The 11,609-nt window shown below is 37.9% G+C and overlaps 1 non-coding gene across 1 annotated transcript; it reads right to left on the reverse strand.

The window, feature by feature from the left end:
- Positions 1–10,502: 10,502 nt before the first annotated feature.
- LOC112781560 (small nucleolar RNA R71) lies at positions 10,503–10,610 on the reverse strand. Its single transcript, XR_003192331.1, has one exon. It is a non-coding gene; the product is annotated as a small nucleolar RNA R71 (small nucleolar RNA).
- Positions 10,611–11,609: the final 999 nt, after the last annotated feature.

Below are 11,609 nucleotides of genomic sequence, written 5' to 3' on the forward strand. Positions count from 1 at the left end.
AGAGAGAAGGAGAAAGAGAGAGAGAAAGACAAAGAGAGGAGAGGAGAGAAAGAGGGGGAGAGAGAGAAGAAGAGAGTGGAGGGAAAGAGAGAGAGAAAGGGAGAGAAGAAGAAGAGAGAGAAAGGAGGGAGAGAGAGAGGGAGAGAAGAGATAAAGAGAGAAAGAGGGGAAGAAAAGAGAAAAAGGGAGAGAAGGGAGAGAGAGAAAAAGAGTGAGAGAGAGGAGGGAGAGAGAGGGAGAGAAGGAGGGAGAGAGAGAGGAGAAGAAAGAGAATGTAAAATCTAATTTTATATATGTTAAGAGAGAGAGGGAGCAAGAGAGAGAGAGAGAGGGAGAGAAAGTGAGAGATGAGGGGAGAGAAAAGGAGAAGAGGGAGAAAGAGGGATAGGGGAGAGAGAGGAAGAGATAAAGAGATAGAGAAGGAGAAAAGTGAGAGAGAGAGAGAGGAGGGGGAGAGAGAGAAAGACAAAGAGAGGGGAGAGGAGAAAAAGGGAAGGGAGAGAGAGAGAAAAGGAAAAGAGAGAGAGGAGGGAGAGAGAGAAAGGAGGGGGAGAGAGGGAGAGAAGAAGAGAGAGAGAGGAAGAAGGGAAGGAGAGAGAAAGGGAGAGAAGGAGAGAGAGTGGGAGAGAGGGAGAGAAGAAGAGAAGAAGAGAGAGAGAGGGAGAAGGGAAGGAGAGAGAGAGGGATAGGGAGAGAAGGGAGAGAGAGAGAGAGCAGGGAGAAGGAGAGAGAGAGAGAGAGAGAGAGAGAGAGAGAGAGAAGGGGGGAGAGAGGGAGAAAAGGAGAGAGAGTGGGAGAGGGGAAAGAAAAAATGTAAAAACTAATTTTATATATGTTAAAATTTAAAACTAGTTTTAGCCGATAAACCAGTTTAAACTGGTTTTTTCAATTAAAACTGGTTTTATTTTTATGAACTAGTTTAAACTGGTGCACTGTATTGTAAACTGGTTTAAAACCAGTTTCTTATTTGACAAAGTAGTTTGGTTCAGTTTCTAAACCATTTAAAATGGTTTAGTGCAGTTTCAGTTCAGTTTATGAAAAAACTGAACCATGAACACCCCTATTGCTAATTAATAAATTAAATAAATGCTTTTGCCATTAATTTCTATGAATAATGTACTATTTTAATATAAATATAGAGGAGTAGTGTATATGTATTCAAGTACTATTGAGTATTGACATTTACAAAAATTTGTGGTGTAAAGAGATTTTAATTTAACAACTAAAAAAAGTTAAATTAAGACTCTGAATTATTACTCATCCACAAAATATCCATATCGCCTTGCTAAAAAAAACACTTAGAAATCAGAACTAGAGAGAGGAGTGATATAAATCCATTGCATGCAAATTAGGACACTGGTCCTATTGTAATATTTTTGTATTATAATTTTTTCACTTATAAAAAGATGCATGATGGGTACTGATGCTATTGTAAGTTATATAACAAAAGCAAATAACATAGCTATATATCATTAGGTAGGACCACCTGGCCAGCTACAAAGAACCAGTCCATATTAAACTGTATCCATAAAGTGTGATGTTGGGCTTTCTGATCAACAATAAGATTAAACACTAATATAATTGAGGCATGTGTAAAAAATAGTTTATCTTACCTTCACCTCCTCCAGTATTTGGTGCGGCAGCTTCTTGTCTGTACTTGTTATGAACACAAAGCCAAATTTTCTGCAGTACTTTCGTCCGAATTGCTCCAATTCCTACAGTGTTAAGAGACTCAAACAATGTAAGAATTTTGGTAGTGTCCTTTGTGTATAGGATAATAACATCACTCAAATTAGTGTTGCAGTTTGAAAAAGTAAAAGGACCAAGCAATTGTCCGACTTATCAAAGCGTACCAACATAATGGGCCCAGGCGCAAACTTAGCAGCCTGATCTATGTGCAAGTGTGCAGAGAACACATTTAGCCATGATTGAATAAGCAACTTGTTGAACCATAAGTCCCTTGCAAATGATGTTGCCTGCTCCAGCGAGGAGAATGGAGATGCCTGAACCATTGCCTTGGAAAACCAGATGCTAGTGCCACAAAGAAAGAAGTCTCTCTCTTCCAATTTCGCTGATAAGTCCCATCATGAAATCCTTAATAACTCCTAGAAATTAATCGGACAATCAAAAAATAAAACCATTATAAACCACCAGCAATTATGACATTCACTGCTAGTGCAGCAGCAAATTCTAGTAGACTAGTATACAAGTGCACCCTATTCAGAAAATTGCAAGATATGTACCAGTACTAGTGTATAAATATAAAATAAACCTAATGTTGGAATACCACACTTAGCAAAGAAAATTAAATCGGAGCATATGTATCACACCATAATAAAGCTAATAATAATAATAATAATAATAATAATAATAATAATAATAATAATAATAATAATAATAATAATAATAATAATAATAAAAATAATAAGCAAATGTTCTACACTAGAAACATTATAAACCTGCAAATTCTAGAGTCATATATAATTTGCATAATCTTAATAACACTTAGTCAAATCAAATTTCTAGTCTTCTTCATTGCCAAACACATCTGATAATCAACAGCCTCTTCGTGAGTATCGAAGGCATCATTGGTGGGTTCTTCTAAATCCTTATCAGTGACAAACCTTCCACGTCACACTCAGCCAACTCAGATAAACTCGGTTGGGGGAAAAGTTCCACATCACAATGTTCATGTATATCACCCATGTCGAACAAATCTCTTGGCTTCACAAGGACTACTACATTGCATTCCTTATCAACCTCATCTTCCACATAGTAAGCAAGGCGAGCCTCTGATGCAAGAATGTACGGTTCATTATCCTCTCGATTACCAACATGTATTGGATTAGAGAAATTGACAAGTGTGTGGCCCAAAACATCTTGTTTTATGCCTCTACCAGATGTGGTATTTGCCCAGATACATCTAAACAAAACGACTATGAATTGACCACTGTAATTCAACTCAATGATGTCCACTAGTTTCCCATAATACGAGACACCACCAAACGCTACATTACTGTCGCGCTTTCTTGCATAACTTCTAGTGTCGGAAGTGACGTGAACCCTGCTATTCTGAGTTTTCAGCCCTTCTTCTCTTGACAGGGTCCTAAACCTAAATCCATTTACGTTGTAAGCTATAAAGTGGCTAGCTTGAATATTGGGGTCACATGCAAGCCACTGCAGTTTGCTCGAATGCCTGATGCTTCCCAAAGGAACCTGGTAGGTAACAATCACATGTTTCATCAGTTCAGGATAGAACAAATAGGATACCGTCAAGAACAGGATTGATCATAATAGGATTCACCTCACGCTTGAACCACTCGGGAAATTCTCTGTGCACAACACTGTCTATGTGAGACTGGGACCTTGTCCTGCTTCGTAGCTGCCTCTTTGTGATGGCCCTGAAATCACTGGATAGATCACAGCAGTTTCATGTCAGAATCTCCATCTAGATTATGTCATTTTCGTAATCTATAATATTAACTTTACATACTCTATGAACTTTTCCACAGTCGGAGAATTGACCAAGACGTGACGGTGAGCTTGAAATTTCTCAATTGGTGTGAGAGCGTAAAACGAAGCAGCCCCCCCCCCCCCCGCCTTTCCTATCTCTGGGAACATGGATGCACTTTCACACTCACTAGGTTCACACGGTCGATCGTCAACACGCATTGGTCGATTGATCCTACTCTCAACATTATCGAGGTATCTTGAACAAAATATGAGAATCTCCTCCGATAAGTATCCCTCTGCAATTGAGCCCTCTGGGTGTGATCTATTATGCACCTACTGCTTGAGATGAAATCGGTACCTTTCAATTGGTTACATCCACCGATATTGAATTGGGCCACCGAGTTGCACTTCCTCGACCAGATGTACGGTCAAGTGAACCATGATGGTGAAGAAAGAAGGAAGGAAAATCATCTCCATGCGCCACAGAATATGGACCACATGATCCTGAAGGAGGAGAAGTTGTTGAGGGTCAATGGATTTACTGCATATTCTGCGAAAAAGGATGATAAATCCGCCAAGACAGAGGACACTGGGGCAAGCAAAGCATTTCTTAACGCAATTGGCAGTAGATGCTCCATCAGAATGTGACAGTCGTGGCTTTTCAATCCCGACATCTTGCGCTGTCTTAGGTCAACACAGCGAAAAATGTTGCTAGAGTACCCATCTGGAAAAATCACATTCTTGATAGTCCTTAAAAAGACATCCTTTTGTGTATTGGTCATAGTAAAGATGGCGGATGGATACTTTCCATCTTTCCGTGGCCATAGATCATGCTTGATTCCCATCAATTGGAGGTCTTTTCTTGCCTTAAGGTGGTCTTTAGATTTACCTTTCTCGTTCATTATCATGAAAACTATGTTGTCGCACACATTCTTCTCTATGTACATCACATCAAGATTGTGACGCAATCCATTATTTTTCCAATATGGTAGCTCAAAAAATATACTCATCTTCTTTCAAGGGGACTCATCTTGTACGGCGGTTTGCTGTCTGCGTGTCCTTTTTTCAGCAACCGATTGCACCTTGCCAAGGTGGACATGCACGTCTTGTAGTTGTCTCACAATGTCTCCACCAGAGAGTTTGACAGGTAGACATCTATCCTCTATCTTTCCATCAAATCTATCTGGTCCTTTCTATATCTGTGGGTAGGATTCAAAAAGTGACGATGACCCATGAAACACCAGTTCTGACTGTGTGTGAGCCGGTTAGTCTCAACATCCAAGTTGCATGCAGGACAAGCTCTCCCACCGTACGTGTTCCACCCGAACAAGTTGCCTAAACCTGGAAAATCACTAATTGTCCACATTAACACAGCAAACATCTTGAAAGTTTTTTTTTGTGTAAGCATCGTACGTTTCAACACCAACCCACAATAGCTTCAACTCATCGATCAAGGGCTGTAAGTAGACATCTATATTATTTCCAGTCATTTTAGGCCAGGAATAATCATGGAGAGGATAAAAGAGGTGGATTTCATGCAAATCCAAGGGGACAGGTTGTACAGAATAAGAACCACTGACCAAATTGAGTACTTCGAGCTCATGTTTCCATAAGGGTTAAAGCCATCGCTAGCCAAGGCTAGGCAAACACTGTGTGGGTCGCTGGAGAAGTCGGAATAAGTTCTGTCAAATGCCTTCCATGCGTTGCTGTCCCATGGATGCCGATAAAAACCATCAGAGCTATGACCACCCTTATGCCACAGCATGTCATCGGCTATCTTACTAGACATGTAGAGCCGTTGCAATAGTGGAATAAGGGGGAAGTAGCGAAGAGTCTTTGCCGCTTGTGGTTTTCCGTTCTTCTTAACAACCCTGTTGATCCTCACTCTGGAGTTCCTATCAGTCTTTTGCTTCCATCTTGATGTCCCACATCGCTTGCATTTAGACAACTCTTCGTCGCTGCCCTAGTATAGCATGCAGTCATTTGGACATGCATCTATCTTTTTGTATGCGATACCGAGCTTTCGTATGATCCTCTTGGCATCGTGCATAGTGCCCGGAATCCTTGCATGCTCAAAGGCATCGGCTAGCAACTCCAGTATCATTCCGAAGGCCTTGTCGCTCACTCCTCACAGGGACTTTATATGATATAGTCTCACCAAGAAAGATAGCTTAGAGACCCTTGAACATCCCGGGTATAGCTCCTGTGCTCCATCTTCGAGCAGGTCATGCAAGTTGCGGACCTTGCGACTACTTTCATTTGATAAGTATGGCAACTCCTCCCGATCCCCGCCAGCATGTTCATTCACTGAATCTTCTTCGTCACCATGAAGTACTGGGGAGTTGAATGCCTCCTGAACCATGTCAAGCATTGGGTCTTTGAGGTTTTTATCAGATTCTACTTCTTGTCCTTAACTAGAGCTCTCTGCCTTGCGTCTCTCACCGTGATGCACCCAAAATGTATAACTAGAGGGGAAAGGTTTTATTATCAAATGATCATACGCATCCTCTCTAGTTTGGAGAAGGCAGAACCCGTATTTCAAACATGGACAATGTATCATCCAATGGGTTGATACATTGGCAAATGCGAAATCTAAGAATCTGTTTAAACCGTCCCTATACTCTGGGCCAATTCGTGGCTTTGAAATCCAACTCTTATCAATGTCTACCTCAATGATATAATAGAACACCAAAAATTCAAATAATAAAGTCAGAATAACAGATAATAACTAATAAAATAGTCATAAAATAGATGCGGACAATAACTCTTAAAATGAAAAAAACAAAACACAGATACTATCCTTCAGAACAATACGCATAACACAAGATAATTATTGAAAGTTGCTTACTCATTGGGAAATTCTGCACTTTAGAAAAAAATTACTGGAATAAAGAAATGCTGGTCCCAAAGCCAAAAAATTGAAATGGAAAATGATGAGCGGATAATTTATACGCTTTTTGGCATTGTTTTTACATAGTTTTTAGTATGATTTAGTTAGTTTTTAGTATATTTTTATTAGTTTTTAAATAAAATTCACATTTCTGGACTTTACTATGAGTTTGTGTGTTTTTCTATGATTTCAGGTAATTTCTGGCTGAAATTGAGGGACTTGAGCAAAAATCTGATTCAGAGGCTGAAGAAGGACTGCAGATGCTGTTGGATTCTGACCTCCCTTCACTCAAAATGGATTTTCTGGAGTTACAGAGACCCAAATGGCGCACTCTCAATTGTGTTGGAAAGTAGACATCCAGGGCTTTCCAACAATATATAATGGTCTATACTTTTCCCGAGTTTAGATGACACAAACTGGCGTTCAACGCCAGCTTTCTGTCATATTCTGGAGTTAAACGCCAGAAACAGGTTGCAAAGCAGAGTTAAACGCCAGAAACAGGTTATAAACTGGCGTTTAACTCCAAGGAAGACCCCTACATGTGAAAGCTTTAACGCTCAGCCCAAGCACACACCAAGTGGCCCCGGAAGTGGATTTCTGCATCATTTACTTATTTCTGTAAAGCTAGTAACTAGTTTAGTATAAATAGAATTTTTTACTATTGTATTTACATCTCTGAAACACATTATGTAACTTTTATGTTCTGAAACCTCCATGGGAGGCTGGCCACTTGGCCATGTCTACCCTATTTTCACTTATGTATTTTCAACGGTAGAGTTTCTACACACCATATATTAAGGTGTGGAGCTCTGCTGTTCCTCATGAATTAATGCAAAGTACTATTGTTTTTCTATTCAACTCAAGCCTATTTCTTCTCTAAGATATTCATTAGCACACAAGAACATGATGAATGTGATGATTATGTGACGCTCATCATCATTCTCACTTATGAACGCGTGCCTGACAAACACTTCCGTTCTACATGCAAACAAGCTTGAATGCATATCTCTTAGCCTCCTGATCTACGATCAGAGTCTTCGTGGTATAGGCTAGAATTATTAGCGGCCATCTTGAGATCCGGAAAGTATAAACCTTGTCTGTGGTATTCCGAGTAGGATCTGGGAAGGGATGGCTGTGACGAGCTTCAAACTCGCGAGTGCTGGGCGTAGTGACAGACGCAAAAGGATTACTGAATCCTATTCCAGCAGGATCAAGAACCGATAGATGATTAGCCGTGCGATGACAGCGCATTTTGGACCATTTTCACTGAGAGGACGGGATGTAGCCATTGACAACGGTGATGCCCAGTATACAGCTTGCCATGGAAAGGAGTATGAATGATTGGATGAAAGCAGTAGGAAAGCAGAGGTTTAGAAGGAATAAAAGCATCTCCATACGCTTATCTGAAATTCTCACCAATGAATTACATAAGTATTTCTATCCTATTTTATATTTAAATTATATTTTAATTATCAAATCTCCATAACCAATTGAATCCGCCTGACTGAGATTTACAAGGTGACCATAGCTTGCTTCAAGCCAACAATCTCCGTGGGATCGACCCTTACTCACGTAAGGTTTATTACTTGGACGACCCAGTGCACTTGCTGGTTAGTTGTGCGAAGTTGTGACAAAGAATTAAGATTATGAACGTGCGGATTAAGTTTTTAGCGCCGTTACCAAGGAATGAACGATCACAATTTCGTGCACCAAGTTTTTGGCGCCGTTGCCGGGGATTGTTCGAGTTTGGACAACTGACGGTTCATCTTGTTGCTCAAATTAGGTAATTTTATTTTAATTTTAAGCTTTTGTTTTTATTCTTTTTATTTTTGAAAAATTTTCAAAAAAAACTAAAATAAATTATTCTATGTTCTTCAAAATTTTTAAGAATGAATTCTAGAGTTTCTTCATGATCTGTTGGAGCCTGGCTGGCTGTCAAGCCATGTCTAAATTTTTGGACTGAGGCTTCCACTTATCATGGAAAGAGTCCTTGGACTCTCATCTAATCAGCTGTTATATGCCTGATTTGTATCTGCTGGAGCTTGGCTGGCCATTGGCCATGTCTAATATTTTGGACCGGAGCTTTCACTGAAAGCTTGGCTAGCTAGTAAGCCATGTCTAATTCCTGGACCGGAGCTTTAGACTAAATTGCACGATTCCTGGAATTCTCATTAAAAATTTTGAAATCCTTATTTTCCTTTTCCCAAATAATTTTCGAAAAATCCAAAAATTTTTTAAAATCATGAAAACCAAAAATAATTTTGTGTTTCTTGTTTGAATATAGTGTCAATTTTTAAGTTTGGTGTCAATTGCATGCTTTTATAATTTTCTTTAATTTTCAAAAATTCATCATATGTTCTTCATGATCTTCAAGTTGTTCTTGATGATCTCCTTTGTTTGATCTTTGCATTTTTATGTTTAGTATCTTTTCTTGTTTTCCATATGCATTTTCAATTTGTTAGTGTCTCAACATTAAAAATTTTTAAGTTTGGTGTCTTGCATGTTTTTCTTTTCTTAAAAATTTTCAAAAATAAATTCTTGGTGTTCATCTTGACATTCAAAGTGTTCTTGGTGTTCATCTTGACATTCAAAGGGTTCTTGCATGCATTAGTTGTTTTGATTCATAATTTTTATGTTTTGTTTCAATTTAGGTTTTTCTCTCCCATCATCAAAAATTCAAAAATAAAAAAATATCTTTCTCTTTTTTTCTCATAAATTTTTGAAAATTTGAGTTGACTTTTTCAAAACTTTTTAAAATTTAGTTGTTTCTTATGAGTCAAATCAAATTTTCAATTTAAAAATTCTATCTTTTTCAAATCTTTTTCAAAAATCAAATCTTTTTCATTTTTTCTTTCATAATTTCGAAATTTTCAAAATTTATTTTCAAAATCTTTTTCTTATTTATATTTCATATTTTCAAAATTAATGCTAACAATTAATGTGATTGATTCAAAAATTTTAAGTTTGTTACTTGTCTAGTAAGAAAGGTTCAATCTTTAAAGTTTAAAATCATATCTTTTTGTTTCTTGTTAGTCAAGTAATCAACTTTAATTTTCAAAATCAAATCTTTTTAAATTTCTTTTTCAAATCTTTTTCAAAATAAATTTCAATCACATCTTTTTCAAAATCAATTTCAAAATCTTTTCTAACTTCTTATCTTTTCAAAATTGATTTTCAAATCTTTTTCAAATTAATCTTATCTTGTTTGATTCTTATCTTTTTCAAAATCACCTAACTAATTTTCCCTCTCTAATTTTCGAAAACTCTTTCCCACTTTTTCAAAATTCTTTTTTAATTAACTTTCGTTTTAAATTCTAATTTAATTTAATTTAATTTTTCTTTTTAAAACTTTCGAATTTTAACTTCAAATTTTAAATTAAAAACAAAAATATTTTTATTATATTTTATTTAATTTTCGAATTCTTCCCTCTCTCATCTCCTTCTATTTATTTATTTATTTATCTACTAACACCCCTCTTCTACAAAAATTCGAACCAACTCTTCTCCTCTGTGTTTGAATTCTTATCTTTTCTTTCTTCCATCCTTCTCTTCTTATACTCATATAAGGAATCTCTATACTGTGACATAGAGGATTTCATATTTTCTTTTCTGTTCTCTTCTTTTTCATATGAGCAGGAACAAGGATAAGAACATTCTTGTTGAAGCTGATCCTGAACCTGAAAAGACTCTGAAGAGGAAGCTAAGGGAAGCTAAAGCACAACTCTCTAGAGAAAATCTGACAGAAATTTTCGAAAAAGAAGGAGACATGGCCGAAAATAATAACAATGCAAGGAAGATGCTTGGTGACTTTACTGCACCAAATTCTAACTTACATGGAAGAAGCATCTCAATCCCTGCCATTGGAGCAAACAATTTTGAGCTAAAGCCTCAATTAGTTTCTCTGATGCAACAGAACTGCAAGTTTCCTGGACTTCCATCAGAAGATCCTTTTCAGTTCTTAACTGAATTCTTGCAGATCTGTGATACTGTTAAGACCAATGGGGTTGATCCCGAGGTCTACAGGCTTATGCTTTTCCCATTTGCTGTAAGAGACAGAGCTAGAATATGGTTGGACTCTCAACCTAAAGATAGCCTGAGCTCTTGGGATAAGCTGGTCACGACTTTTTTAGCCAAGTTCTTTCCTCCTCAAAAGCTTAGCAAGCTTAGAGTGGATGTTCAAACCTTCAAACAAAAAGAAGGTGAATCCCTCTATGAAGCTTGGAAGAGATACAAGCAACTGACCAAAAAGTGTCCTTCTGACATGCTTTCAGAATGGACCATCCTGGATATATTCTATGATGGTCTGTCTGAGTTATCAAAGATGTCATTGGACCATTCTGCAGGTGGATCCATTCATCTAAAGAAAATGCCTGCAGAAGCTCAAGAACTCATTGACATGGTTGCAAATAACCAGTTCATGTACACTTCTGAAAGAAATCCTGTGAGTAATGGGACGCCTCATAGGAAAGGAGTTCTTGAAATTGATACTCTGAATGCCATATTGGCTTAGAACAAAATATTGGCTCAGCAAGTCAATATGATTTCTCAGAGTCTGAATGGATTACAAGCTGCATCCAACAGTACTAAAGAAGCATCTTCTGAAGAAGAAGCTTATGATCCTGAGAACCCTGCAATAGCAGAGGTGAATTACATGGGTGAACCTTTGGAAACACCTATAATCCCTCATGGAGAAATCATCTAAATTTCTCATGGAAGGATCAACAAAAGCCTCAACAAGGCTTTAATAATGGTGGAAGAAATAGGTTTAGCAATAGTAAGCCTTTTCCATCATCATCTCAGCAACAGACAGAGAATTCTGAGCAGAATCCATCTAGCTTAGCAAATATAATCTCTGATCTATCTAAGGCCACTTTAAGTTTCATGAATGAAACAAGGTCCTCCATTAGAAATTTGGAGGCACAAGTGGGCCAGCTGAGTAAAAGAGTCACTGAAACTCCTCCTAGTACTCTCCCAAGCAATACAGAAGAGAATCCAAAAAGAGAGTGCAAGGCCATTACTTTCCTTGGTGTGGCCAAACCCAGAGAGGAGGAGGAGGACGTGAATCCTAGTAAGGAAGACCTCCTGGGACGTTCAGTGACCAATAAGGAGTTTCCCTTTGAAGAACCAAAGGAATCTGAGGCTCATCTAGAAACCATAGAGATTCCATTGAACCTCCTTTTACCATTCATGAGCTCTGATGACTATTCATCTTCTGAAGAAGATGAAGACATTGTTGAAGAGCAAGTTGCTCAATATTTAGGAGCAA

This window comes from Arachis hypogaea, chromosome 19 (assembly GCF_003086295.3).
Source record: "Arachis hypogaea cultivar Tifrunner chromosome 19, arahy.Tifrunner.gnm2.J5K5, whole genome shotgun sequence".
NCBI lineage: Eukaryota > Viridiplantae > Streptophyta > Magnoliopsida > Fabales > Fabaceae > Arachis > Arachis hypogaea.